Genomic DNA, 26,342 nt, shown 5'->3' with positions numbered 1-26,342 from the left:
AGACTTGTGAGAATTTTGGAAAGACAATTTTAATTGCTATCAAGCTCCATCTTTGTAGCTGAAGCCTTTATAGGATAGATACCAGTTTACTGCTTGAATTTCAGTGCACTAATGAAACATAGTCATGACTTAAGTAAGCCAGACAACTTATTTTGCATATGTATGGGCATGTTCATGTGGGTGCACATGTGTACATATGGACACCAGAGATCAACATTGAGTAAGGTTCCTCAGGAACCTTTGTTTTGTTTGGGTTTTGCTTTTGCTCTTCTGTGTGTTTTTTATGTGACACGGTCACACTCTAGCTTCGGCTACATAGATCTGCCTAACTCTGCCCACATGCCACCAAACCTAACTTTTTAAAGTGGGTTTTAGGTTTTGAACTCAGGTCCTCATGCTTTCATAGCATGCCCTTTACCAACTGATCCATCTCCCTGGCCCAATTTTAATTATTAGAAAACTGGGATTATCAGATAACATTTTCAGTCCTTAGGTAGGTGCCCAAGTATAGCCTGGGGGCACACAGAAGAAACATTTGTTATAAACTAAAAACTTGAAGAAGGGAAAGTCTGTATGGAAGAAAGGACTTTTTTTTTTTTTTGAAAACTTAAAATATTAGCAAATTACATCTAAGAATCATCCTTTTTACCTCTTTAATCTTATAACTGTCCCTCCCAAACGTGACCCTTAATTCACCCTAAATGTTTGTCAACCCTTGAGCTCTGTGCTCTGGGGCCTTTGTTGATGCTAGTCTTAAGTCAACTTAATTGTTAGTTGGGGATGGTGGTGCAAGTCAGAATAATCCTTGTATTGAGAAAACTGAGGCAGGAAGATTACAAGCTGGACCAGACTGACATACATAGCAAGACTGCTCAGAAAACGCCACCAATAACAAAATATATAGTTGCCAAACTTCCCAGCCCAATTTGAGTACCCCCCTCCTTAAAAAAAAAAAAAAAAAAAAAAAAAAAAAAAAAAAAGACTGTCTTGAACTCTTGGTGATCTCTATGCCTCAGCCTCCTCAGTGCTAGAATTAGAGGAGTGAGGTATTGCTGGTTTTTAGTTTGGGTACTTCTGTGTGCTTTCATTATACTGTCTCTTCTTGATATTGGCTTTATTTTTAGTGTTTGTATTGTCTGTCCATTCTACCAACCTGCTCATCAATGTATATGATCCTACTATGTAGCATAACACTTTAGATTTTAGCTATTTGTTGAATGCGAGATATATCTATGTAAGTAGGTATGGCATGAAGTCAATTCAGTCAAATTTGACCAAGCCTGCTAAACATTCAACCCGTATTTCCCACTCAGTCCACTTTTTTAAAAGATGGTTTTGTACTTAAGTGCCTGGTTTGTACCAGGCCTTGAGGGTAGACATAGTAGTCAGAGCTTTTTTTGAGTTGTAGTTCTGAGAAATAAAATAAATACAGGGTCAAGTAGAGAACTTGAGAGGAGTCTGCATTAGGCACAGAAATCAAAGTTCTTCCCAAGATTATAGGGAGGAAGGAATTGATTGCAAAAGCTCCTGACATGAAAATGATGATTTGAGGAATGGAAGGTTCTAAAAGATTTGCATGTTTTAGTTAATAGGCAAGGAGGAGAAAGGCCTATTCTGGATTCAGTAGAAGAACTGGAGTGATAATTTACTTTTATTATATAGGGGTTCAGGGTAAATATAACAAAGCCAGAGTAGAAGCAGAGGTACGCTGTAAGAGTTGAAGTGGCATGGGAAGGCAATAAACTCGTAATAGTGGAAAGAGTATCCTCAGGAACTGGGTGTGGAAGACAAGGAAGCAGGTGACTGACTCCCACCTAGGATTGGGGCCAGTTACTAGAATGGGGAGAAAAACATGTATTTGAGCATTGTAGGCAGTTGAGTTGATGGGGCCATGGAAGAGATGCAATCCTGATCATAAAGGAGAGTGACAAAGAATGGAGCCTTAAACAAGGCCCTGGCCAACCTCAGTATTAAAATATGGTTAAAATGGCAATTGGTGCTTCTGGAGATACGGCTCAGCAGTTAAGAGCACTAGCTGCCTGTGCAGAGGACTTGGGTTCAGGTCTCAGAATTCACATGGCGGTAACAACCACTGTTAACTCCAGTTCCAGGGATCGAACATCATTTTCTGACCTCTGGGCATTTACATCATGTGCAATTGAAACACTCATACACATAAAATAAAAATAAACACTTTTTTTTTTTTCCCCAAGAAAGAGTAACTGGTAAAATGGTAAGGGAGCCTTCAGAAAGTGGAGCTGTAGAAGCCAAGGCATTCAAAATGGGGAGAGTAGTGTTGAATGAGTCACCTGAGCAATAAAGTATTGGTGAGCTGGGGGTATAGCTCAGTGGTAGAACACTTGCCTTGCATGCACAAGGCCCTCAATTTGATCTCTTGCACTGCAAAATAAGTAAAAATAAAACTGCTGCTTTGTAGGGCTGATCACACACCTGTCAGGCAGGCTCTGAGTTCCAGAGCAGCCTGGTCTGCGTCGTGAGACCCTGTCTCAAAAAAAGGAAAAAAAAGGGGCGGGGGGTGGAGTTAGCACAGAGGCTACTGGACTGTGGGCACATTCATTTGGTGCCTAAAGGGCTTTCTGCTGAGAAATGGCTTGCTTTGAGTTTTCTAATAAATAACATATATGTGGCCATTAGAGAGGTTACGTAGGAGCAGGGATGATGAAAGATTAGAGTCACAGGGCAAACATGGAAAATAATCTAGGGTGAAGATTTTTGAAAGCCAACTTCAAGGAAGCTTGGAAGATGTAAGAAAACCCATGTGTGGAAAATATGGTGACCATACTTTCTGGTGACCACCACCATCTCAAGACTCCATTGTAGTAGAGGATTTAGTGTCATTAATCCTGTGACATGCACAGTATTGAATTTGCTTAGGGTGGCCATGAACACATGTTCACATAAAACACCTTCAGAAAGCAGATGGGGGAAGGGAGAAAACAGGCAGAACAAACAGGATAATCGACTCTGATGTAGGGAAGGAATTGGTGCACGAAGTCTCTAGGCACTGAAGAAGGGTAGAAGTGGTCCTAAAAAAGAATGAGGGAGATGGACTTGAATCATATTTATATTAACTGGAAAGAAATTACCTATTCAGTAACTTACTTGCTCTCTAATAACATTTCATTCAGAATAAACCAGTGAAGTGTTAATGATTCAAGATCAGAAATTGTTTATCCGTAAAATACTGTGCCCTTTAAAGAGCCAGTTATTAAATATGTCTGCATTCCAACGGCTTTTAATTTCTAATAATTTTGAGTACTTGTTGAGCACTTTGCATTTTCAAAGCACTTTGCAAAATAGTTATAAATCACATATAGCTGTAACATCTAAGTGCCCTAATTAATTGACATAATACAGACTCTGTAGAGAAGAAAATTGACTAAATAAAAAGTTGTCAATTTAGTGCCTACCCACATTACCTTGCATTTCAAGAGAGAGATGAAAGCATATCAGATTCCTTGACCCACAATTTCCCATGTTTCTTTTCGATTCACCTATTGTTATAGTCTCCAGGTCATTAGACAAAAGTCATCTTTTTGGTTAGCATTATATTAGATTCAAATGATCTTTGGAACATCCTTCAAACTGAACCATCATGAAGTGTACCCAGATCTACCAGCTTGCTTTCCAACGACCTATAATAACTCAAAATGAAGCTCTTTTCTGGTCAAATTCAATGATGAAATGCCTCTCAAACCTAGACCGCTGAACCTCAAATTATTTATATAGTAGGTATGTACCTAATAGCAGTTCTAAGAAATGGTGAAAAGAAAAGAATCTAATGAGGCTGTTCTAAAAGGCCTTCAGTGGTTTGGGACAGGGCAAAGGAGTTGTACATACAGAAACAGGCAAATTGTATTTACAATAAAGTATCCCAATATGTACTATTTAATGGGTAAGTGCTGAACATGGAACAGATAAGACCCTCTTAGGGCAATCATCTCATGAGTACCTGCTCTCTCAGACCTATCCTAGGCACTGAGGATAGCAATGAAGACAGGTGTAGGCTGCTTTCCGGGAACTCATCAAATGTTGAAGTTGGTGGACTGAAAAGGAAAGTGTTCAAGAAAAAATGAGTTTCCTCTTTCACAGTGTAAAGGTGCCATTAGCTGGGCCTGGTGTTTCATGCCTATAACACCAGCTACTTGGGAGGCCAAGGTAGGAGGAGCTCACATTCAACAGCCTGGACTGCAGAGTAAGTTAAAAGGCTAGCTTGAGCAGCTGAGACTATGTCTTTAAAAAGTGGTGCTTACCTTTAATCCCAACACTCAGGAGGCAAAAGCAGGTGGATCTCTGTGACATCGGGGTCAGCCTGGCCAAGTTCCCAAGCCAGCTGGGGCTACAAGGAGACCCTCTTTCAAACAAAAAAAATGGGGGAAAAAATGACTTTAAATGTAGCTCCATGCTAAAGTTCTTTCCTAGCATGGACAGGCCGGGAGTTTGATCCCCAACAGCAGCACCCCCCTTTGCACATGAGTGCGTGCATGCATACACACACACACACACACAGACACACACACACACAGCTATTTTAAAATTTTTATGAAAGAAAAAGGAAGAGGCTAGAAAGATGGCTTAGCTATTAAGAGCACTGGCTGCACTTGCGGAGGACTCAGGTTCTGTTCCGGCACCCATCTATAATTCATTCCAAGGGATCTGATACTCTTTTTTTTTTTTTCTTTTCTTTTTTTTTTTTTTTTTTTTTTTTTTTTTTTTTTTTTGCCTCCCTCTGGCATTGTATGCCCATGTGCACCCATTTCCTCTAAGATAAAACTTTCCATTTTGGAGGGAAACTGAATAATATTCTAAATTTAGGAATGTTCCTTTCAGGATGTTTTGAAGGGAAGTGAAACATTTCATCCTGCAGAGAAATCTCAGGAAGTAAACAACTCAATAGGTTCAGGAAGTTCCTGAAATTGACACGGTTCACTAGGCTTCTCCCTCTCCATATAAGCCCTAAGAACTGCTCAGAGACCCTCTCAGACCCCTTCAGTTAAGGCAAGCCATTTATTAGAAACAGAAACAAGCTGAGTTGTCTGGAAAAGACAGACCAACTGAGGTTTCCTGCTTTCATGGATGACTTCAGTGGCTTTGGTGATGCTGCTGTCTGAGTCATTTCTGCACCAATAAGTAATCCCTCATCCGAGTACTCCTGTAAGTAATCCCAGTAAAACTGAATGGTTCATCAGGTTGGTGGCACACGCCTTTAATCCTAGCACTTGGGAGGCAGAGGCACGTGGATCTCTGTGAGTTCGAGGCCAGCCTGGTCTACACAGTGAGCTCCAGGCCAGCTGGGGCTATAGAGAAAAAAAAAAAAAAAAAAAAAAAAAAAAAACATTAAAAGATTCATAAGTTAATTCATAAATTACTTGCTGATTTTCATCTCACATCTGTGTGCAGAATGAGTAGAAGAGAACAATGGAAGACAGCAGTAAATTTGGGGCATTTACTAGTACAAGTGTAATTTACTGACCACAGAGATAGGGGAATGGAATTTAAAAACATTGGATGACAGCGCACACCTTTAATCCCACTACTCTGAAGGCAGAGGCAGGTGGATCTCAGGATTGAGGCCAGTCAGGTGTGCATAGCAAGTTCCAGACCAGCTGGGGCTACAGGGAGAACCCTGTCTCAAAAAGCAAAACAAAACATTGGATACCAAAAGTTGCTAGAAAACAAATTTAGAGGCATTCTATATAGAGATACAGGTAAGGGTTGAAAATGACCCCAAACTTCTTTGGTGCCCAAATCCATGGTCATTTAGAGGTTTTCCGGCTACCCCCTGACAACCAAAAACCTTGGGATTTACCTCTCCTCTGGACTGTCCTACTAATAGATAGAGGAGTTAATAAATTTAACAACTGTTAACTTCATCCTCTCAACCCATACTGGATTAATTTGCATCTTTTAAGGATGGTGTGAATTTGGGGCTACAGATATAAAAATTAGAAGTAGAAAAAGGGTCTGGGAGTGAGCAAACAGCCTCTTGATGCTGCCTACTCTCACCAACTTGCTGTCTTCCATGGTAACATTTCAGTTGGGCATAGTGGTACACTATGTTAATCCCAGTCCTTGGGAAGCTGGGGCAGGAAGCTGGAGAGTTTGAGGCCAGCCTGGCCACATAGCAAGACCTTGTCTCCAAAATAAAAACAACTTTTTTTCATAAATATGAGCACAGACTATATGCAAGTACAATTTAGGAACCAGGGATATAACAGGAAACAAATTGGCCTACATGCATTTTATTTTCTAATGGTACAGATAGGAAATAAATGTGTAAATATATATTCTAATTTCTGGCAGTAGTATAAACAAGGAAGTAAAAGGATGACCTAGAGAAAAAGGCATTGAGAGATTTAGTAGTCAGGGACCTGCTTTCTGAGAAACTGGTGTTTGAGCAATGAAATAAAAGGAGAACAAAGGTTACTGAGAAAATGCCCCAAATTTTTAATGATCTTGGATCATTTAGCAATGAAAAAACAATTGTGAATGCTTTAAAAGGAATAATATCTTTAAACGTTGTGTGTGTTGTTTTCCTAAGTGCCTAACTTTATATCGCTTTAATGTGCTTATATATTTACTTAATAATTATGTTAAAAGAATATTGAGTTACTGTATATGAGACAATAACTAGTAAAATTATGTTATAGTTGTTTTACATTGTCTGATATATAGATTTTTTGGTTTGGTTTTGGGGCTTAGGGTTTTAGGGATTTTTTTTTTTTTTTTTTTTTTTTTTTTTTTTTTTTTTTTTTTTTTTTTTTTGGTATGTTTTTGTTTTTGAGACAGCATCTATAGCACCAGATGGCCTGGAGTTCACTGTGGAGACCTGCCTCCCAAGTGTTGGGCTTAGGGTATGCTCCACCACACCCTGATATGTGTTCTTTAAATTTCTTGTATGTTTATGGGTCAGGTGCAGTCAAGTGCCAGGGCATGTGTGTGGAGGTCAGAGGACAATTTAGGGGAGTCCTCTTTCTACCATGGGATTGAACTCAGGTTGTCAGGTTTGGCAACAAGTGCTTTTACTTAACCTGAGCCATTTGTAATCCACAAAATGCAATTATTTTTAATGTTTTCCATCTGCATTTGGTTCAGTCCACACATGTGGAACCCACAGATATGAAGAGCAGACTGTACCCTACCCATATCTTATGTTTGTGATCCTGGATCCTTTTTCAGTCTAAACAGACTGAGCTTGGTCTGGCTATATATAGACTGCTTAGCTATGTGACTTTGAACTTTTGCCACTGTGTTTTTGTGCCTGAGCTGCTTCAACTCTATAGGACTGGAATAACAATAATAGCCAATGGGATGCTGTAACTATTAATTTAGATACTATATTCAAAGTGCTTAGGACAGGACCTGTTCTGAATTACATGCTCTCTATATTAGCTATTAATGCTATTATTACAATATTAGGTATGTTGCACAAGCAACATAGCTTCAATGATTTAGCCTAAGGAAGCATTGTAATAGTTATGGTGGGTATGGTAGATCCTCAGTGTATTAAAGTTTTCAAGAAGAACCATTTTGAAATAGCATCCCTATTAATAGATTGGATTTTTCCTCCTTTAAAAAAATTAAAATTCTGTTGGGATATTCATAATTTTCCCCACACTTCAAAATGAAGTAGGAAAAGCAAGTTCTGAGCAGATGGATACCTGATCTAGTGCCAGGTATCTGGAATATTGGTTAAAAGCCAGTGCTCAATCTAGGCCAGTGAGCATAAAACTGCATAAAATAGACCGTGTTCACGTCTTAGGTAATAATTTCCATTCTTACAAATTACCTACTATGCTTGCATCAAAAAGAAAAGCTCTCTATATGCTTGTCTGTGTTTTAACTTTCTGATTAGAATCAAATCTGAAAAAAAAAGAGTTATAGATAATGCATGAGCCAATCCTATTAAAAGAACTCTGTAAGAAAATCCAGCTGCCTAGAGCATCTAATATGAGAGAGACTGAACCAGTTTGCTTAAGTGGCAATGTGGGGGTCTGTTTTCTTTTTCAAGAAGAGACTTTGTTTTTCAAGGGCAGAAGAAACTGACTTCTCTCTAGAGTCCTCCTTTTCAGTGCAGTATTGTATACGGGCTAAGAGTAGGAACCCTGAAATCAGAGGGCCTGGCTGCTCTACCACTTCCTAACTTAAGAATATGGATGAGTGACTTAGTTTTGCTGATCCTTAAGTTTCCTTATATATAAATTGGATAGTAATACTACTTCATAGCATTTTTAAAGACTGAAGTAAAACAGCACAATTCTAAGCAAACATTCATGCTCACATATAATCTATTATTGTACTGGTGGTTGTTCAAGCCAAGTTAATAGCAGTTACACTAGTGGTATTCACAGGTTGTATCTTGTTGCATATGGGTTTACTCAGGACTGGCTAAAGCCCTGTCTTGCATTCAGTCACCTGTAACTGTCTGCCACACTAGTCATCTTCTTTCATAGACGCCTAATTTTTTCTCCATCCCGAGGCCTTGGCACTTGTCATTAGCTTCCCTGAAATTCTCTTTCCTTGTGTCTTCATATGGCCTGCCTGGCTCCAAAGTTATTTGCTCAGGAAGACCACCCTTGACTGTTCTATTGATTGGCCGTTTCTGTATAAGAAATTACCCTCAAGTTTAGGAACCCAAAACATTTCTCAGTTTCCATGGATTAGGAATGTGGGTGGTACTTAGCTAGGTGATTCTGATTCAGGGTCACTGGCAAGACTGCAGTCCAAGTTTCATGTAAGCTACAGTCCTGAGGTTTGCACAGAAGAGAATTTGTCCCTACGCATACTTAGACTGGGCTGCCTAGTGCTTTGGTAGCTTGTTCCTCCCTGAACAAGCAGTTACAGAGAGGTCAAGAGGAAAGCTCAAGACTAAAGCCAGTCTTTTTGTACCTTAATCTCAGAAATGCCATCCCATCAATTCTGCTGTTTGTTAAACATGAATCAGTAATGTCCAGGTCATACTTAAGGAATGTATTATTCGAGAATTACACTGAACATCAGGAAGCGTCCGAACCACTTTGTAGGCTGCCTACCACAGTCACCTCTAAATTAGCATTGCGCACCCACAGAAAAGCCTGCCTTTTTGTTCCCTTACCTTTATTCCTTCATAGCACTCATTGTTAACTATTTATTTTGAATTTATTGACTATTTAAATATGAACTCTATGCAGGCAAGGGACTTTATCCTTGTTTGTCTCTGTATCATTGGTCTCTAAAACTGGGTCAGGCACACCATAGACTTTTGTTAATAAGTTTGTCAGGAATGTATATATGCATGATGAATATCAGTTCTACACAGGGAGGAAAAACTGTGGAAGTCTGATGATTATAATGGCATTGTGTATACACAGCAGCTTACTTGTGAACTCAGTAACTAGCCACTGTGATAACAAGCTGCTGCATCAAGGAATTATGCTGATCCTGTGGCCTCTGGCAGGAAGAGCTAGAATAGTAAGCATCTGAAAGATAGGTATCATTTCTCTGAACCCTTAAAATCACAAGCCCTCCTTCTATAATGTGTTCTGCCTTCAAATGTAAATATACATAAATATACATACACACGCATAACTATACACACACAATTTATTTGTTGTATATTGTGTGCCTACCCCCAGTGCAGTGCACACTGTAGCATAAACTCTCTTTGAGTGTAGAGATTTTTGTCTTGATTGTTTGCTGATGTATCCATAGCCCCTGGAACAGTGCCTGGCCCATAGTAGATGCTTGATAAATGTTTAACAAGTGAGTGAATACAAGATGGACTCTTAATTTGGTCATTAAATAGCTAAAGAGCTGAACTTGAATTTAAAGTTTGGAAAAAAATGTTCTATAACCATTGAGTTGCTTATGGGCGAATGTGTGTAGCTCCATAGTCTATTATATGCACAAGATAAGAAACTGGTCCATCTGGGAGGACTCAGACCTAGGAGTTCATTGAGGCAAAAGATGGCCATGGCTAGACATAGTACCAGAGAAGCAGTTATATAGTAGGAACCAAGCAGATCTGATGGGTATTGTTAGGTAGGTGAGTCCAGCCTGAACTGAGAACTGAGCGTGGTTGTACACAGATAGGCAGGCCAGGTTCCAGATTTGGAAAGACAAGTTTGGCTGCAAGTAAGTACCTCTCACATTAGTGAGAGCTGACTCAAAAGCAGATTGTTGGTTTTATTGGCTCCTTTTCTACCTCATATACCTACTATATGGTCACAAAGTTGGGGACTTCACAGACCAGGAATATTTCAAAATAATAAAACAAGATGTTGAGGTTATGTAGGATTATTTAAGTTTTAGTTTTGCCTTGCTTTGTGGTGAGAAATTTCAACCTATATATGTCTTGAATCATATGAAAGACAAAAATGAAGAATTAAATTGAGCATTTTATAATCAGTGCTTATTGTGCCATCTTAACGCATTTGCCACTGTAAGATGAACAGTCTTCCTTGGGATCCTCATGACCATTTAGTTCCTAAATGGCAACTTCCTTTTTAATTATAATTTTTCTTTATTTTTGAGAATTTTTGTACGTTTGTAATGAAATACGATCATATCCACTCCCTGTTTCTCCCCTCCAGCTCCCTTCTGTATTCCCCTTCAACATGTCCCCCTCCCAGCTTCTTTTTTTCCCTCTCTTTTTGTCTTAACCCAGTAAGTCTAGTTAGTGTACCTATATGTGCCTGAGCATAGGTCCATTCACTGGGAACTACCAGTGGGTATACCCTCAAAAAAGAATGATTCTGGGGTGTAGATGGGGGAGGAGGTTAAATATGATTAGTATTTATTGTATGAAATGCACAAAAAGCAATTTTAAATATCATTAAAAAAAGAATGATTCTCCCTCCTTCAGCAGCTATCTGTTGCCAATAGCTGCTTATTAATGAGTAAGACCTGGAAATTACCTACCCCATCTATGTTGGAATTTTGGCTGGCTCAATCTTGTGTGAGTCTTGTGCGGGTAACCACATCTGCAGAGAGTTCATGAGTTCCCGAAAACAGCATTCCACTGCATTCCTCCCCATTTTCCTTCTCACATTGTTTCTGTCTTTCTCCTCTTCTAAGGCATTTCCTGAGCCTTAACAGGAAGTGGAGGGGGGAAATAAAGATGTCCATTTAGGGCTGAGCACTGAGTTTCATAACACTGTCTCCACTGACTGCTGCCCACTGCAAAAGCAAGCCTCTTGGACCAAGTTTGAGAGCGACCCTATAGGTAGAGCATAAATATTTAGAAGGCAATTTGATAACATTACCATTTAGGAAAATAGCAGGTGTCTACCATAAAGCCTATGACCTCCCCAGCCCATGGGGTTTTGACCATGAGTATAATACCAGGCATGAAATTCTGTCCTGGAGCAGGTTTCAAATCCAGTCAGAAAGCTGTTAGCCCTTCTAAAACAGTTGTGCAACTGTTGTACCAGTAGACACATCTTACCTGGCAAGTTGGTATTGTAGTATGCAGGATCCAGCTCTAGGTAGGATCATCAGATGCGTCCCCACCCCCACCCCCCCAGCAGCCTGTATAGCACCTCTGGCACTAGAAAGCTAGCCAGCAGGGAGGAAGTTTCTCTGTTTGATTTCTCTATGTCCTGAAGCCAAATAGGGTCTTATCTTGTGGTTACGGAGGATAACCAAGAGCAGTGGCCATGGCCTGTGCTTTAGAGATTTCTGGGGCCTGCCTGACCAATAATTCCTAGGGAGGTATTCTGTACCTTACCCTGTGATTTTCATTTAATAACCTGTCTACTGGGAGCAGCATTGTATAAATGTTAGTTTCTAACCAACTAGGATCCCAGAATGTTTTTTTTTTATTTATTATTTTTATTTTTCACGTGTATACATGTATTGCCTGCTTGTAGGTAAGTACACCCATGTCGTGCAATGCCCGCAGAGGTCAGAAGAGGCTGTCGGATCCCCTAGGACTGGAGTTAGGGACAGCTGTTAGCTGCCATGTGGATGCTGGGATTCGAACCTGGGTCTTCTGCAAGAACAACCAGTGTTCTTAACCGCTGAGCCATCTCTCCAGTCCCCCCAGAATAAGTTTTAATTGGAACTCAAGAGTTCAAGGGTCACACATCATTGAGATTCCTCATCTGAAGTTGTTTCAGATCCTGGTTTGCTTGTTTATTTACTCTGTTCTGCTTACTTTCAAATTTTGGTGCTCAGAATACCGAACAGAATTCTTCTTCACAAATAGTTAATATATACAATTGGAGACATAAGTTTCAATTAAGCACTGCATTCCTCAGAGGAATAGAACACAGTCATTTTCTTTGTCAGAATAAATGAGTTGGGTTTATGTTCTGTATCAAGTCATGTCATCTAAGCATTCAGACTAGATGCTACAATTTTATTCCTGTGTACACATAAAGATTATACTTTATTTTTAAATGGAAAGTAAAAATAGGGGTTTTAGAGCTTATGATTAGAAACCTCTATTGAAATTATCTGTCTTTAGAAGTGTCAGCCCATGGGTGTGTCACTGTCTGCTGCCCAGACTTGTAGCAGGCAAAGCAAAGGGTTCTCTTCCTATGGGCTTGTTCTAATAGGTTGGTCCTAATCTGAGCTATGTGCTCCATAGCAAGCCAAGACATGAGAAAGCCAACTAGGCTATTTCTAGCCAAAAGCAGGTGGCCTAACAACCACGTAACTGTGACTATAATTTGAGAAAACAGATTCAAGTGGGGAAACCAGTTTAACCCTCCTTTAATAGTTGATGGTTTTCCCATCTATAGGAAAGGAGATTGAGACCTAAGTAGCCAGACTAAAGTAATGCAGTTAGTAAGTCTTGGCCATAAAAAGGGTCAGTGACTTAGAATCTGGTTAATAACTTAGATAAGGTTTCAGTAGTAATACTTAGTAGTAATATTTGGTTTTTGAAAATAAAATTTTCCATCATATTGTCATTGACATTATCTTTAAATAAATTCATTTTAACTTTTTCACTTAACATTTTTCCAAGGGACTTCTTGAACATCCTTAAAATATAGAAAATATCTTCATGGATTGAGTGAAAAATATGAAAAAAGTTTACAGGCATGAAGTGAGAGGCTTCAGTTTAGAGCCAAGGAAATTATGGTTTAGAGAAGTTAAAGTGTCTGGCTTTTTCCATGTTTATTGTAGTAAACAGCCTTGTAAATGCTTATATTTGGGGCATTTTGGAAAGATCTGTGTTCCTTACTCTTGACTTAGGAGATATCATCCCTCTACCAAATCTTAGTTGACTAGTCACTAAAAGGGAAATGGTAAGGTCAAGTATTGTTTGAGAGCCAGTGAAGTGACATGCTGCAAATCACTATGTACATGATGGATATTATATAGTATCTGTGTATTTTCTTAACAAATCCGCAGCTATCAGTACTCATCCAATATAACTATTGAAATTACAATTATAAAATGGTTATTCTGAAAATCTTTAAGACAGTACCTTATATTTATTCAGTGCCTTAGAGTTGCATAACTATACATATAATTATATTTAATTCTCATAGGAACGCTTAGAGTTGTAGAAATGTCTCCATTTAACAGATCCATAGGTCTGTGGTCTTGAATGTCAGAAAAGCTGTTAGGTGGCTAAATGAGACCCGTTGTTACACCACTTTATTGTGTGATTGCTGACTGATTTTTCATAAGATGACTTTAGTATGTCCTCAGTTCAAAACTGTTGAAACTACATCATTCTTCATCCGAAGGCATCAAGAGATACGTTAGGGACAGGTACTAGACAATTCTACTCAGTCTAGACTTTTCTAGACTAGTTCTTCTAGAAACTACATCATTCCTCATCTGAAGGCATCAAGAGATATGTTAGGGATAATTACTAGGTAATTCTACAAAGCCTGGATTTTTCAGGTAAGAAATTTTGCTCTGAAGGTTGTGTATCAGAATGGCAGTTATGGTCATGGCACAGCATTGGGAATAATAGTTCAGATACTTGTCCTCTCAAGTAATAACTGTGGGCTGAAACATTATAATGATAGGTTGTCCTTCCATGATTTTTCCCTAGTGACTGACATGCCATCCTAGTGGGTGGGAGGGGCATACTGTTGATAATTTTGAGTTAAATATCCTCCCCCAAAGTCAGGTAATTATTTAGTCTTAGGCAGATTAACTTCTAAACCATAATTTCCTGGCTTTGTGTGACAGAGCTAAAAATTAGATAACCTCCAGTAATAATGAGAAACTTCCGCCTTGCATTTTTTAAAATGCATAATACTCTATTTAATGGGTCTTTACTAGAGCATTTTATTCATTTTGAGCTTTTCCCTTGTAAATTGTAGTAAACAGAGCCTTGTAAATAAATACTTATATTTGGGGCCTTCTGGAAATGTATGTAGAGACATAGACATTTGATACATGGCCTAATTTCTGTCAAACAAATACTAAATGAGAATTGTGAATTTGAGAGTTGATATTTCAAGGTGAAATGTGAAAGGATAGTTACTAGCATTTTGTAGTGAAAATGCACTGCCCTTCTTCATAAGCATCAAAGTATAGAACTTTGGGTGGAAGCCAAATGATGCTGTTTGAATAACCAATATGATCTGCCTTAGAATTTTACTCTGCAGTCCTAGTTGTTTTCCTGTGAAGTTTTTAACTCCATCCTCAACTCTTTGCTAGCATGGCTCCTTCCAGTTAAACTACAGCTGCTCTTCTGTCTGTAAAGAAGTTTTGTGTTTAGTAGTAGAGAAGATGATTCTAGTATGTACATCTCTTTAAAGGGTGGTATTAATGAAAGGATAGGAGAAAATAGTGTTTAAACATTTTGATACCTTGTAAAGCCATGTCTCTGAATAATAAACTTCTACACTGGAGTTTGCTAGGTCTTGGTTGGTTTCTGATGCCAAAAGCACTAACTGCATTACCTGCCATGGTTTCTTTCTTTTGGCAACTGATACATGAAATGATACAAAGGTTGAAGTAATCTCTAATGGAAATTTTATGCCTTTGGCTTATTTCCTATAGCTGATTCCTCACTCATATTTATCTCTTTAGCCTTTCTAGTTTTGTTTTTGTTTAAAGAAAGAATGTCATTATGTAGCCTTGTCTAGCCTGGAACTCACTTTGTCAACCAGTCTGGCCTCACATTTGCAATGATCCTTCAGCCTCTGCCTCCCAAGTGCTGGGATCGTAGGTGTGAGCTACCTACCACCCCAGCTCTGATGGTTCTTCACTGCCATTAAATTGAGCATGTATAAGAATGTTTGCATTGCACCAGAGCTCCACAACTTCTGCTGGCTAAGAAGGAGGCATCTTTCTGGCTTTGAAAGTAAATGTTTAGATTAGTTTTCTTTATAAGTCAAACAGTTCTGGCAGACTTATTTAGTGAACCACCTAAGTTCAGTACTTAGAACTTTTTTCTTAAACCATTATATGCAGATGGACACAGTTCAAAGTTGGTGTGTGTGTAATTTCTTGATTTGATTAACCTGCTAGATTATAGAAATGGAGTTTTCTCTCCAAGCACTATATATAAATCCCCTTTCTCAGGAAAGGGGATTTGAAATTGCTTTGCCCTACTTAATTTCACAGTATAAAATTAATACCTGAAAAATAAAACTTGACACTGCAGGTTTTAAAGAGTCAAGAATTTGCTGACTTGTTTTTGTAAATTATTTGTATATAGTGGATGTTTATACTTAATTCTTGATATAAAAGTTTGTTAATCTCTCCCTGCTACTTTTGTAGAGGAAACTAACATAGCCTTCAAAACAATTTTTGGTACCTAAAGTATGAAAGAAAGCGCATCTCCTTGGTGGTCAAGATGAGGCCAGGTCTTCAAAATCCATGTGACAGAAGGATACACCCTGGCTCTAGAGTGGGCCATGTGCCCAGTTTCGGTAACTCTCCATCATCTCTTGCTCCCTAAGGCCACACTCTGCTTCATACTGGTAGATCCCAGGCCGGGTACTTAATCTCCATTCATGGGTATGGAGTTCAGGCTTTCTCCTCCTCTCTTCTCATGGTGTTTTACTAGAATTTGAAATGTTTTACTCCTGAGTTAAAAATTGCTCAGTTCAGTTAATGATAGGTAAATTATTCACCTTAAAACTAGCACATTCTAGTTATTACATGTGCTAAAACGTGAAAACTTTTTAAGAAGCCTCTAATTCTGGAACTTTCTCTTACCTTCATTGTTTTCCATTCCTAGGCTCTTAGGTCTGAGTGTAATTTATAATCATTTGATGAACCAGACACTAAGGTTTGTGAGGGGTGGACAGACTGTTTTCTAGCAGATTACTGCATTTGCAACCCTGACACCACTGAAGGCAACGGCTCCAGTAGGCTCACCAGACTTGCTGCTGAATAGGCCATCCTCAGGGCGGAGATCCAAAAACTCTGAAGCATTGTTCAAGACAGTCTGCCGGACATCTGTAGAGAGTAAAGCTCCTTTAGGATTAAGAGAGTGAGTTACAGACCCAGCTTTTGGTGAGGTTTTCCTGGTGTGTGGTATGTTTATCAAAGGAATATTGCCAAACTTCTGCCTTCTTTCAAGAGCTGTGGTAGCTCTATAGAGACTTTTTATTGTGTTTTCTTTCGTACAGTTTTTGTGACTCTTTTTTCCTATTTGTATTTTGAACAGCTGTTTGATAAGAGTTAGAATTGGATTTTGTATCTCTACTTTTTAATCTTTAGCCTTATTTTCCTATCTTTTTACTCAGTTCAAGCAGCTGCCATATTAGCTTTTTTTCTAGGATACTGGCTCCTTTCCACACCCATTTTTCTAGACTTTAAATCCTTTATTCTTCTGCAGTATTTTTTTCACCAGCTTTGTCCTTTAAAGCATCTGCCTTCTTGAAGAGTAAACCAAATGCTTTTTGCTAATTAAAGGAGCTTGATAATTATTTTGACCTTATTTTTTCTGTATGGATTTATTTCTCCCAAGTAGTATTTCAGTAGGACATTACATATCTTTTTAAACCTAACAGCCAGCCTGTCAAACAAATACATTGTTTTTGATGTTATTTACTTGATGGGCTTTTCTCTTCAGAGTTCATTATTTCCTAAGCAGTCTCACCACCACCACCACCTCCTCAAGTTAGAGATGCTTTCCTTCATAATATGTAAAAATTTTCTCGTGGCATGTTTATTCAGTTCTTAAAATATGAAGTAAAAATCTCTATTTTCTGTATCAAGACTTAAGAATACATAATTGTTAAAAGACTTTGCTTTGAAAATAAGACTATAGCAGAAAAGAATTATCAACAGAGAAATGGAGAAAATGGGGACACTTTAAGTGGGGATGGCAGGGAGGGAGAATAAGACAGGGAGAGAGAGGGGGGAAAGATAAATAATGCCTAGCTAGTATAAAAAACCAGCGGGAATTGTATTAGCCCAAAAATCTACTGAAAAATTCCATGTACAATAGTTCTACATGAGTCCATATGTACAGCTGAAGGCTACATGACAAGAAACAGTGCCAGGCAGGAGAAACCTTACTTTGAGTTGTTTGTTCAAATGACTTCCAAATTTACACAGGCTATTGCCATAGCCCTTGATTTTTTTTTTCCCAGAAGTTGAAGGTAAGACTCCATTGCTGAAGACAGGCATATTTTGAACACAGGATTTGGAGCAATGGAGCTGGAACTGACCTGGAAGCCACGTCCCTGAAGGCTAGCTCTCATAGCTTTGGAGAGCCGGTAAGGGAGAATCATTGGTCCCCCTCCAGCTTCAGGGCCTAAAAACCACATCAGAGACCACTACAGCAAATGACATTGGTTCAGTAGTGGCACTTTTATCTTGCGGGTAATCAACAGCTACCTAATTGGACCTAAAACCCACTCAGTGGGAGGAAACTCAGGTGTAGTACTATAAACCTAGCCAAATACACATAGCTGGAGCAGTTATAGATCTTAGGGAAAACCCCAAAGCTGTCACATCCCTAGAAAAATGTAGTTTCTTACCATGTGTACAATATGGAGCCTTAAATTTACAGAATGTGGGTCCTTGGACAGGTCTCCTATATTAAAATCAACCACCCAGGGCTCAGGGACAATTAGGGAAGAGAGGGTAGAAAAATGGCATGACCATATGGAAATAGAGCCCTACAGGCTCCTGGTGCTGTTATACAAACCTACAGCAATGGTGTCAGCATGCACAAGACCCATGCAAACTCAAGGAGACAAAAACCCAGTACAGAACTGTGGAAATGGACAGCAGGCCCCAATCTTAATCGAAGAACTATTGGCAGCTGTTTACTGTTTGGTGAGAAAGAGCTGATCTTAAAGGGAGGGATTCTAGATAGGCTGACTAGACCTCAGTGGATGAGCTTGCACTGAGACAACTGGGAACACTAACTTTACATGATAGGCCTTAACACAAATGACAGAATGTATGAATTCCACTGGGGGAGAGGGACTATGGGAAAGGGTAACTGGGGAAGGGGTATAAAGATGATTAAGATGTTCTGTATGAAGTATACAAAAATTCAATAAAAAATTATTTTTAAAGAACCAGATTAAAATTTTATTTATTTAAAGAAAAAGGAAGTGAGGTCAATATACCTGCAGTGAAGTTGGTGTCCTATAAACTGAGAAATGTTTCCTTTTAAGAGCTAAGGTAATAAGAATCAACCCACATAAACTATTAACTGAAGAAGTCATCTCTCAGTAATTATAGCCCACTCTCAGCACTCACCTATAAATAAGTAACTGCAATGATTTGAGACCAGGAAGCTCCAGATGAAGGAGTTAGCATTTTTTCTTCAAATAGCAGTTCTTGTCATAAATAGAGATAGACAGACACACACACACACACACACACACACAGAGAGAGAGAGAGAGAGAGAGAGAGGGAGAGATCTCTTTATGTGCCTCCTTCACTAGGTAAATATAGAGGTTTTCCATGTCTTTCAGTAGAGCTGTGATGAAAGGGTTAAAATTCTAGGTCTTAGAGTCAAACTGCCTGGATTCATACTGCAGCTCCATTACTTACTGGCTATTATGGCTTTAGGTAAGTTTCTCCATCTCCTTTTTCTACTCTATGACTTGGTATAGAGAAGTTGTCAGGATCAGATACATGGTAAGTACATAGATATTGTTGACAAAATTTTGTGTTACATCAGGAGTATATATTAAATTTGTATTGTATCACTATCCAAAGGAAAACTGCCTGGGACCAAGAGCAAGGAGGGCAGTTCTACACATCAAATGTAAATGTTGCTGTCACTGGAGTGTCCTGTACACAGTGCAGCTCATAATTTAGGAAACAGCATCCTCATGCTTTAGCCTGCATCCTTGAATAAAAAGAACCTCCCATAAAGAGTATTATTTCCCAGAAGTACCAGCCTTGATTTCTCATGTCATTTTAGTTGCTGGTTCTGGGGGCACAAATGGCTTAATATACATTCTGGTTTGATTCTTAGCTGTCCCCCAAAGGTCCATCTGTTAAAGAGTAAATCCCCAGCTTGCTGCTTTTGGGAGGCGGTAGGACCTTTAGGAGAAGGGGCCTAGTAGAAGTCTTGAGGTTGTTGGGGTATGGTACTTCCAATGGGGAAATAGTGAAATCTGAGTCCCTTTTCCTGTCTTCGTTTGGTCACACACTGAGCAGTTCTGCTTAACCACACGTTACCATCATCTGTGCTGCATCCCGCAGGCCTAAAAGCAACAGGGCCAGTCATGGACTGAAGTTCCAAAACCAGGGTCCCAATGAACCTTTTCTCTTGTTAGTTGATTGTCCCAGGTGTTTGCTGTGGCAATGGGAAGCTGACTAACCACTCAGTACTTGGGATAGTTGCACCTGGAAACAGTAACATTTGTAATTAAATCCTATTACTCATATTTGTGTGCTTGTAAGTCTATGAAACATGCAAGAAGTTTGGACAATGATTCATAGATCATTTTAATATTTTCTAAGAGCATTTTAAAACATCAAATTTCAGTTCACTTTTTTCTATTTTAAGGCATTTTGACAAGTACATTAGAATTTTAATAACCATGGAGAATTACATTTTGGTTTTTTAATACTTTTAGATTATTTTGATTTGTAGAACATAATTTATGTGGAAATCATGATAGATGATTTTGCTGAACTCAGTACATGGAAATGCATTTTGGAGTAAATAATAGCCTTTCTATAATAATTCAAATATCAGTTCCTTAACAGAAACAGTCATTGAGTATAATAAATCGTGGCACATTTGTTATTTTGTCAACTTTGAGTCTTTAAAATTTTTATCATAAAGTTAAAATAAAAAGGATTGTTTTGTTACTGAATTTTAGCTTGCTTTATAACTTTTAAATATTTGAAAATATGGTATGTGGAACTTCTGGACCCTTGGTGTCCCAAAGAAAAGTGGCTGCATCTTTTAATGTGGAACAAATGGAGAAATGAGGAGTGCCCTGGTGGATGTCTGTAATGAGATATGCTGGGTGGGAAGTCGTTCAGACACAGCTTAAAGCCTCAGGGACGCTCCCCTGTTCCGGTAACTACAGCTGTAGTGCTGCAGTTGGTCAGGGTGTCACAGCTATATAGGCTTCGACTGTCAAAAGCAAGGGTCTGAACGTGTCACATTCCCATTGAGCTTCCCTTGTGGTAAGCCCTGACAGGCCAATAGCCCACCAGATATCTCACAAGCCCATATTAGCTCCTTGCAAGCCAACAGAATGATTCCATTCCTAGCATCTTCTCTAGGAAGTGGAGTTTAGGGAGTACCAGAATATATAAATGAGGCTCTTACTTAATGAAGCAAAACCAGAACAAAGACCATTTCTCTCTGATTGGCAGCTCACTAGAAGATCGTTTTCTAGGTCTGCATCCTTGCTGAGACTTTCAGACAGCCCTAGAGGATCAAAATCCTTAGTCTTGGTAGGAAAAACTCTCGCTTGGCCTCATTCTGCATCTTTAGTCATGTCTCTGATTACCCAGTATCCCCAAATATTTGATGACACTAAGGATAAGTGTGCTGTTGTACTTCTGCCCAAATTTGGCCATTTCAGGCAGTTGCTCAGTCAGGGCTTTGGCCATTCTTCATTCCTTTCTTCGTGTGTTTTCACTCTGGTTCCCTCTTTCACTCTTTTGTCTTCTTTGCCTCCACTTCTATATCACCTGTTATCTCCTAAACAGAATATTTTTTAAGTAGTTAACTTAAATTAACAAATTATATGCATTCATTTTGTGTACCCTGTTTTTAAAATATGTAGACATTGTGGAATAGCTTAGTCACAGTAGGTAACTTAGGTTTTATTTCATATACATTTTTAAAAATTTTATTATTTTTATGTATATGCGTGTATTGCCAGTACGTAGGGTAAGTGCACCTGTGTCGTGCAATGCCCGTGGAGGACAGAGAGGCTGTTGGATTCCCTGGAACTAGAGTTACTGACAGCTATTAGCTGCCATATGGGTGCTGGGATTCAAACCCAGGTCTTCTGCAAGAACAACCAGTGTTCTTAACCACTGAGCCATCTCTCCAGATCCCCATATACATTTTTTTAATGAGAACACTTAAAATCTATTGTTGGCAGTACTTGTCATTAAAGTCAGCATGCTATACAATGGATTTGAGCTTATTCCTCTATGTAACTGGAACTTTTATCCTTCAGTCAATATCTCACCAGACTCCTAATCCCTCAGTTTCCCAGCCCTGGTTACCACCATTCTGCTCTTTGCTTCAGAATCAACCTTTTTAACTTCCAGTAAAACAGATAATGCAACATTTGTCTTTCACGGCCTGGCCCATTTCAGTTAGCAGTGGCTTGCCTGTAATGTTACAGATAACAGAATTTCCTTCTTTTTTTTAAAGCTGAAAACTATTCATGTGTGTGTGTTACCCCATTTTTTGTCCCTTTATCCATTGGATGAACACAGGTTAATTCAATAACTTAGTTTATTATGAAAAATACTGCAGTAAACATGGGACTATGGGACCATAGCTACTAGTTACTTCTCTGTTGCTGTGATTAAAATACTATAGCCAAAAGCAACTTAAGGAAGAGTTTGTTTTGGCTTATAGTTCTGGAGGGGTAGATGTCTTTAATGGCAAGGAAGACATATTGGCAGGATCAGGAAGCTGAGAGATCATGTCTCCACAGGAATCAGAGAGAGAGAGAGAGAGAGAGAGAGAGGTGGGGCGAGGTTGTAAACCCTCAGAGCCTATTCCCAGTGACATACTTCCTCCATCAAGGCTATACCCCCAAAATGTTGCATTATCTCCCCAAATAGCATCACCAACTGGCAACCAAATGTCCAAATACTTGAGTATGGGGAACATTTTTCATTCAAACCACCACAATAACTGATTTCATTTTTCTTAGATAATGGGATTACTGAATCATATGGTAGTTCTCATTTTAATTTTTCAAGGAACATTTATACTTGTATTAGCTATAATACTTTCCTGTATACTGTGACCAAATACTTGACAGAAGCAGTTCAAAAATAGAATTTATTTTGCCTCATGACTTAAAGGAATGGCGGGGTGGTGGGGGTTGGGGTATGTGTAGAGGGCAGAGGTTGACATCAGGTGCTTCCTTACTTCACCTTTTGTTTTGAGACAGAATTTCTCACTGAACATGAGCTTACCAATTTGGCTAGGCTGGCTAGCCAATGAGCTGTAGGAATCTGCCTGTCTCTGCTTTTCCAACACTGGGATTACAGGCACACACTGTCATGCCTTGCTTTTTACATGAGTGCTAAGGATCCAGACGCAGCTCTTCATACTTGGCAGGCACAGTCCCAACTGAACCATCTTCCTAGCCCTCATGTTTTCTCATAGAAATGTCAGTTTGGGTCCTTCCCCCTTTTTGGATAAGGTTACTATTGAAGTGTTTGTATTCCATTCTTTTGCATTTTTATTATGTGCTACTCAAATCCAGAATCCTGTCATCTCCCATGTCAAACTTTGAACACACCATGTGCCAGATACAGGAAGAACTAAGGTAAAAAAAGACAGGTTCCTGAGCCAGGCGTGATGGCACACACCCTTAATCCCAGCACTTGGCCTGCTGAGGCAGGTGGATCTCTGTGAGTTTGAGGCCAGCCTGGTCAACATAATGAGTTCCAGACTAGCTGGGGCTACAGAGAGACCCTGTCTCAAAAAGACAAAAAAAAAAACAGGTTCCCTGCCCTAAGTTTTGTTCAGTTAAAACTAGCAAATCATATTTCTTAGGAAATCCAGAATGCTATGATTAAAATAAAATACCCCTCATGACAACCTTGTGGGGCAGCTAAGATAATGGCATTATCACTTCAAAAAGCAGTCTTCCATGTCTGTTTGGTTTTTCCATCACTGATTAAATGCCACCTTTTTTCTTTCTCTTTGGTCTATGTGTGCATGAAATCAAAGGGTTTCATTAACATTTCATTCAAATTTATGGATCTCTATCCTTAACTCTTCTACTAGCCTAAGTATTTTCAAAAAGTAAGCCATGCACACACACACCTGTAATCCTGGCACTTGGGAGGCAAAAACGGGCAGATCTGTGAGTTCAAGACCAAGCCTGGTCTATATAACAAGTTAGATCAGCCAGGGCTACAAACTGAGACTCTCAAAAACAAACAGCAGCAAAATATGTAAGCACCCTTTCTCATGATTTTCTCTGCTCATGATAATACAAATGGAGAGATATTGATGGTCTTTCTCTACATTCTTAGACTCCAGTATTTATTGTTTGTTTACAGTGCTGGAGATTGAATCCAGGCCTTTAAGTGTAGCAGGCAGTTGCTCTACCATAGAACAGTATCCCAGCCCTCAGTATTTTGTTTTGTGTTGCTGTTTTAGGGAGTTGTTTTTGTTGTTTGTTTTTTGAGAGAGGGTCTCCTGTAGTACAGGTTGGTCTTAACTTCTGCTTCTCCTGCCTCTGCTTCCCAGGTACTAAAGATTATCAGCAAATAGCCAATATTTAAGTTATACACATATGGGAGTTCCCCTTTGAAATACAATACCTAACCATAAGCCTTTTTAGGGAAAGGGTCTTGGTCACCATAAAATTCATAGTGTCTATAGACTAAATATTTCATACAAAATAACTAAATTTAGCATAACTTAGAGAATGAATTTCTGGTGCCTCCATTTTTTTGTTCTTGTTTTGTTAAGACAGGGTCTCATATATGGCTTCAAACTCACTATGTAGCTAAGGGTGACTTTGAATTCCTGATCTTCCTTGACTCAAGTTCTGAGATGATAGGCATGCGCCATCATGCTCAGCTCAAAGTTTATTTCTTCACCTTCATTCATTTGTTCATTATACATTTTTTGAGGCAGAATTTCACTGTATATCCTAGACTGGCTCCACACTCACTGTGACCTTCCTTTCTCAACCTCCTGGGACCACAGGCTTATACCACCACCACCATCTCTGAATAATTTTTTCCATTTTGCAAATTACCCCAATGTTCCAACTGAGTCTACCTTTTCTGTGGTTTAAAATTTCTTTATAGCTGATAGATGACCTCAGATAATCTAAGTGGAGCATCCTCAACTTCTTCATCTTTGGACATAAATCATATACAGCCCATACTTGGTCTAATAGTTTCTACAGATCCACACTATAATGATCACTGAACTGCTTCTTGCTCCTGGATTGCTTTGATCATATAGGCAGCTCTTAGCAGGTATCCTTTAGAGATTCAATGATCTATTCATGGTTTGTTTGAAAAAGATTCTCACTTTGTAACCCAGGCTGGTGTGGAACTCACCACATAGTCCAGGCTGGCCTTGAAGTTGTGATCATCCTGTGTCTCAGCCTCCCAAGTGCTAGGAGCCACCGCAGCCAGCTTTGCTCGTATTTTTAATCAGTCTTCTCTGGGCTGATTCAGATACTTACAGAAGATTAAGCAGAATGTTTCATTTTTTTTTCCAAGTCTGAGCACTGCACTATGGCAGGAAAGGGTGCCGGAGTCAGACTTCTTTTACATTCTGCCCAGTACTAGGATGGTTCATAAATGTGGCTGACTCAGTTATGAGCTCATTACTTCAGGATTGATAAGGGTCAGGGCCTGTCAGAGGACTTCCTAGTCAGCAGCAGCAACTGATGCTGGTTTCTGCCAGTTCCCTAAGAATGTATTTTTGTCACCAAGTCATGCTTGATTGAACACATATATCCTCTATCTGAACCTGTTTTTCTCCCATGTGGCATATACTGTACTTTATAGTTAACTGAGCAAAAGTAATTTGTTAAAGACTTAGGAAGGCAAAAATACATGGAATGCTTCCCATGTTCACCTGTGTTCTTGCTTTCCTTCATTTCTAAGGTGTCTACAGCTCCCTCTGACTCTCACTTTTCAGTAGTTATTTGAAGTACAGCTTCTCTACTTTTAGTGCTTTAAACTCTCTTTTCTTCATTATTTAATTTGTCTTTCATTTTCTGGCCCTTCATTTTAGTTGCCTTAAATATCCTACTACTGCATGGACTGGCATAGTTAGAACCTTCAGTTGTTTTATGTGAATAAAAAGAAACACGGAGGCGGGGAGGGGGACGGGGCAGGAAAGGTGGCTCAGCAAGAGTGCTTACTACCAAGCCTGGTGACCTGGATTTGATTTCCAGAACCCATGTTGTAGAAAGAGAGCCAGTTCCCACAAGTCTTCTGATTTCCCTGTGTCACACGCATGCACACATAGAACACACAAATGTTTTTAAATTTTTCAAAAAAAGACACAGACCCAGATATCTCAAAACTGTTCCCCCCCCCCCCTTGGGGTTTTAAGATGATTCTGCATCAGATTTGCATTCCCACTGGGCTTTATTTAAGCTTTGCTGTGATCAGTCGGCATTCCTTACCTGTGCACCAGCTGACAGAATGAATGGGTGGGCCTGACGAAACCGAGCTAGGATACAGGAAATGGGCTATAAGCAGTGCCCATGTGGATCACTGAAAATTGATTAAAGTTTTTGTCCCTGTGCCCAGAAAACTGCATTATGACCAGCCCTCTTGCTTTTTACAAAGAAAGCTGTTAGGTATTTGAAGGGGGAAAAAGGTATTGAGAGCAACCAAATATAGAAGTTAGTATACCAGGAACTAAGTTTATGTCTGAGTAATTGTTTAAATGTTCACATTCTCTGTATTTATTGCTTACCTGCTCTTATTCTATTTGCTTTGCTCTGTTTTGTCAGCTGGATTCACTTATCTTTCATCATCTCACTAGAAACTGTTTTGTTTCACCTGAACTATGTTGATATTTTATCATCTTTGATCATTTAAATAGTTAACCTCTGTGGAAATGTGTAATAGAAACTGTATTTATTATATTTTATTGTTTCTTTACCTAAGAATTCATTAGCAAGAGTTCCGTAGCAAACACTGCCACGGCAGTGAGAAAACTGACTTTTCCCCCATAATTGGGATGCTGGTAATGTTTCAAGGTCAGAATATATGATTACAAGAATTCGTTG

The 26,342-nt window shown here is 39.1% G+C and overlaps 1 protein-coding gene across 1 annotated transcript in view; it reads left to right on the top strand.

Moving 5' to 3' along the window:
- LOC115066761 (protein POLR1D-like) overlaps window positions 1-26,342 on the top strand; it is a 51,671-nt gene that overhangs the window by 2,121 nt on the left and 23,208 nt on the right. The gene's annotated exons all lie outside the window — the stretch shown is intronic.

The sequence above is a fragment of the Nannospalax galili genome, unplaced genomic scaffold (genome assembly GCF_000622305.1).
Source record: "Nannospalax galili isolate Female #2095 unplaced genomic scaffold, S.galili_v1.0 scaffold768, whole genome shotgun sequence".
NCBI classification, from domain to species: domain Eukaryota; kingdom Metazoa; phylum Chordata; class Mammalia; order Rodentia; family Spalacidae; genus Nannospalax; species Nannospalax galili.
This window is presented reverse-complemented; position numbering and strand designations above follow the sequence as displayed.